Source organism: Dermacentor albipictus, unplaced genomic scaffold (genome assembly GCF_038994185.2).
Source record: "Dermacentor albipictus isolate Rhodes 1998 colony unplaced genomic scaffold, USDA_Dalb.pri_finalv2 scaffold_91, whole genome shotgun sequence".
In the NCBI taxonomy this organism is placed as follows: domain Eukaryota; kingdom Metazoa; phylum Arthropoda; class Arachnida; order Ixodida; family Ixodidae; genus Dermacentor; species Dermacentor albipictus.
Window position 1 is genome coordinate 180001 of NW_027225645.1, and position 4082 is coordinate 184082.

The window sequence follows — 4082 nt, forward strand, 5'->3', positions numbered from 1 at the left end:
CCGCAAGTGCGTTCGAATACGGGATTACAGTCCCTCGTCTGTCCGTACTTCCTCTTTCGACGTGCGGCGCCTTCCCAAAGCGCACAAGTCCGCAAACCGCAGAACGCTTCCGACGTAGCAAAGCCGCGTTTCCTTCGGTACTTCGCAGCAACGCCGCCTTTCCCTCGGCGGCGGGCAAATAGCCTGCAGACGTCGTCGCATTGAACCGCGAACTCGACACCTCGCGCGTCACGAGCGGGAGCCGACCGGCAGCCTCCGGCCCTTTCGGGCGCGGTGGAATTTGCCGCGGAGGACGGGAGAGTGCTTTAGGCCACGGTTCCTTCCGTACTTGGCAGCCGCACCCTCAATACCGCCGGTTCCATGACCGACCGAGCGCCGCACCGTTCCTTTAGTACTTGGGCAGCAACAAAGTCGGGTCGTTACTCCACACTCGCCGCAGGAAGCGACCGGCAGCCGCCAGCCTTTTCAGACTCGGCAGCGTTTGCCGCGGAGGACGGGAGAGCGCTCGCACCACGGTTCCGTGTGTACTAAGCGGCAGCGGCATTAGCTCTCGACCGTCAGTTCCTTGACCGACCGCACGCTTCGCCGTTCCCCTCGTACTGGGCAAGAGCAGCAGGTCGGGTCGTCTTACTCCCATTCCGCGCAAGAGTGCCGAGGCGGACTTCAGAAAGCCCACCCAACAGTGTGCGTTACGCCGTTTCTACCCGCGGGCGCGGCCAAGCCAACCGTCCAAGGTTGCAGCCGGCGTCCACTGGGCGCAACAAATTTGGCACGGGGCGCCCTTCGAAATTCGGGCAATCCCCGGCATGTTCGGGTATAGCCGTCCCCGCGTCCAAGCGGGGCCAGCGGCGGAAAGCGTCGGGCGCAGCGAGCTGCTTCACCCACACGGGGTAGAAACAATGGCGCTCGTCACCCTCGAACAATCCGGTAATGATCCTTCCGCAGGTTCACCTACGGAAACCTTGTTACGACTTTTACTTCCTCTAAATGATCAAGTTTGGTCATCTTTCCAACAGACCGGCGCAACCGAAAGGCCGCGCCGGACATCGGTCCGAAGACCTCACTAAATCATTCAATCGGTAGTAGCGACGGGCGGTGTGTACAAAGGGCAGGGACGTAATCAACGCGAGCTTATGACTCGCGCTTACTGGGAATTCCTCGTTCAAGGGGAACAATTGCAAGCCCCTATCCCAATCACGAAAGAAGTTCCACGGGTTACCCAGTCTTTTCAGACAGGGATAAAGACACGCTGCTTCCTTCAGTGTAGCGCGCGTGCGGCCCCGGACATCTAAGGGCATCACAGACCTGTTATTGCTCTGTTTCGTGCGGCTAGGAGCCGCTTGTCCCTCTAAGAAGGTTGTAAGGTGCTGGGAACCCCGCACCTATTTAATAGGCTAGAGTCTCGTTCGTTATCGGAATTAACCAGACAAATCGCTCCACCAACTAAGAACGGCCATGCACCACCATCCACCGAATCAAGAAAGAGCTCTCAATCTGTCAATCCTCCCAGTGTCCGGGCCGGGTAAGTTTTCCCGTGTTGAGTCAAATTAAGCCGCAGGCTCCACTCCTGGTGGTGCCCTTCCGTCAATTCCTTTAAGTTTCAGCTTTGCAACCATACTTCCCCCGGAACCCAAACACTTTGGTTTCCCGGAAGCTGCCCGCCGAGTCATTTGAGTAACTCAGGCGGATCGCTGGTTGGCATCGTTTATGGTCAGAACTAGGGCGGTATCTGATCGCCTTCGAACCTCTGACTTTCGTTCTTGATCAAAGAAAACATTCTTGGCAAATGCTTTCGCAGTAGTTCGTCTTGCGACGGTCCAAGAATTTCACCTCTAGCGCCGCAATACGAATGCCCCCGTCTGTCCCTCTTAATCATTACCTCGTATTCCAAAAACCAACAGAACAGAAACGAGGTCTTGTTCTATTATTCCATGCAAGTTTATTCAGGCGACTCGCCTGCGTTGAGCACTCTAATTTTTTCAAAGTAAAAGCACCGGCCTTCTCGAGGCACACAATGAAGTGCACCAAGAAAGGACCGGCATGATGTTCAGTCCGAGCCGTCGCATCGGGTAGATGCACTACTCGTCTGGAACTGAGATCCAACTACGAGCTTTTTAACCGCAGCAGCTTTAGTATACGCTATTGGAGCTGGAATTACCGCGGCTGCTGGCACCAGACTTGCCCTCCAATTGATCCTCGTTAAAGGATTTAGAGTGTACTCATTTCAATTACGGGGCCTCAAAAGAGTCCCGTATTGTTATTTTTCGTCACTACCTCCCCGTGCCGGGAGTGGGTAATTTGCGCGCCTGCTGCCTTCCTTGGATGTGGTAGCCGTTTCTCAGGCTCCCTCTCCGGAATCGAACCCTGATTCTCCGTTACCCGTAACAACCATGGTAAGCAAGTAACCTACCATCGAAAGTTGATAAGGCAGACACTTGAAAGAAACGTCGCCGGCTCGTGGCCATGCGATCAGCACAAAGTTATCCAGAGTCACCACACAATACGGGCCGAAACCCGATCGATCTTGGTCTAATAAAAGCACCCGTCGCCCAAAGGGCTTCAGGCTCACTGCATGTATTAGCTCTAGAATTGCCACAGTTATCCAAGTAGGAAGAAACGATCTAAGGAACCATAACTGATTTAATGAGCCATTCGCGGTTTCGCCTTATTTCGGCATGTACTTAGACATGCATGGCTTAATCTTTGAGACAAGCATATGATTACTGGCAGGATCAACCAGGTAATCGTTCAACTGCGCGTCCCGCCTGTCAAGCAGGCCGGACGCCGTTTTTGCGATGCCGAGGCCACCTTCAGGCGCCCCAGCACGCTTCGTTCTTGCAAAGAGTAGCACTTTGCACAGTCCGAGACGACGGCGTTCGAGCTCGCTACGGCGCCCTCCCCGAAGGGCCGGGTATCGCCACGCGGCAAGAAGCACGCAACATTCTCGATAGACTGGTTGTGTCGACTCGATCACGGCTTGCGGTTTCTCTTGAGCCCGCAGCACAGGTGGACCGACCGACACTTGCAACGTAGCCGAGACGGCAAAGCCGCCAGGCGACGGGTCACGCCCGCGCCTTCGGCGCTTTCGCATTTGACTCGTCCGAGGACGATGCGGAACACAACTCGATATCGTGGAGAAAGCGTCGTCCGACAACCAGCCCCTAACGCATCAAGCGGATGAGGCTGCAGACGTCAGCTGTGGGATCCACGGGAGCGATACCGGGGACACGCTTGACGGGCACGAAGCCCGCCGCATATCAAACACCCAGGTCGCTTTTGGGGGCGACTGCTCTCTGGGACCCCCATATAATAGCAGCGATAAGTTCCCAAATCTCCATGGGGCCGTACTCGTGCCACTTTCGACGAGCGTTTGGCGAAAATCGTGCCGCCTCGCAGCGCCGCGAGCGAGATGGAAAGCTTACGTCGGCAGCGCAATGCCGAAGTCGTGAAAGCGCATCGCGTCGACCGAATGCGCGAACGGCAATCTCTCGCCTATGGACAGCGCGGTTTCCAGAACAATCGCCTTTCTGTGCCCCTACGGGGCCGCACGCTAGCGCGGCCCTTTCGCCGTTTCCGAGCACGAGTGCGACCGGCGCGGGCGGCGTGCTCGACACCCCGGCTGACGCCGTTTCGGACTTTGTCTCTTCGCGCGCTCGCGCCAACGCCGCGGCAAAACGACGACCTCTGCGCGGTTCTTTCCCGGTTCCCGGCGTGCTATAGTGCAGCCAGCCGGACGGTGGCGACGACTCAGTCGCGGCCGTGCGGTGGCTTGTACGCCAAAGTTGCGTGACGGGCGTCGAGCTCCCGCCGCGGCCCGGCTCAGGTGGTTTCGGACTTCTGTCTCTTCCGAGCGCTCGCGTCGTCGTGGGCACGATTCTCGAGTGCGGAGCGGTGCGCGGACACCACCACGAACACGCGCAAGCCGAAAACGGCACTACGGTACAACGTCGGCCAGGGCGGTACGGCCCCCTTATATGAGCAGCGATAAGTGACCAGATCTCCACGGGGCCGTACTCGTGCGACAAGGCGGCGTACTGCGCCGAGCCGAGCGCCAATATTTGGCCTTGGCACGGCCGATTTGA

At 57.4% G+C, this 4082-nt stretch overlaps 1 non-coding gene across 1 annotated transcript; it reads right to left on the minus strand.

The window, feature by feature from the left end:
* Positions 1–928: 928 nt before the first annotated feature.
* LOC139053341 (small subunit ribosomal RNA) lies at positions 929–2743 on the minus strand. Its single transcript, XR_011510422.1, has one exon. It is a non-coding gene; the product is annotated as a small subunit ribosomal RNA (ribosomal RNA).
* Positions 2744–4082: the final 1339 nt, after the last annotated feature.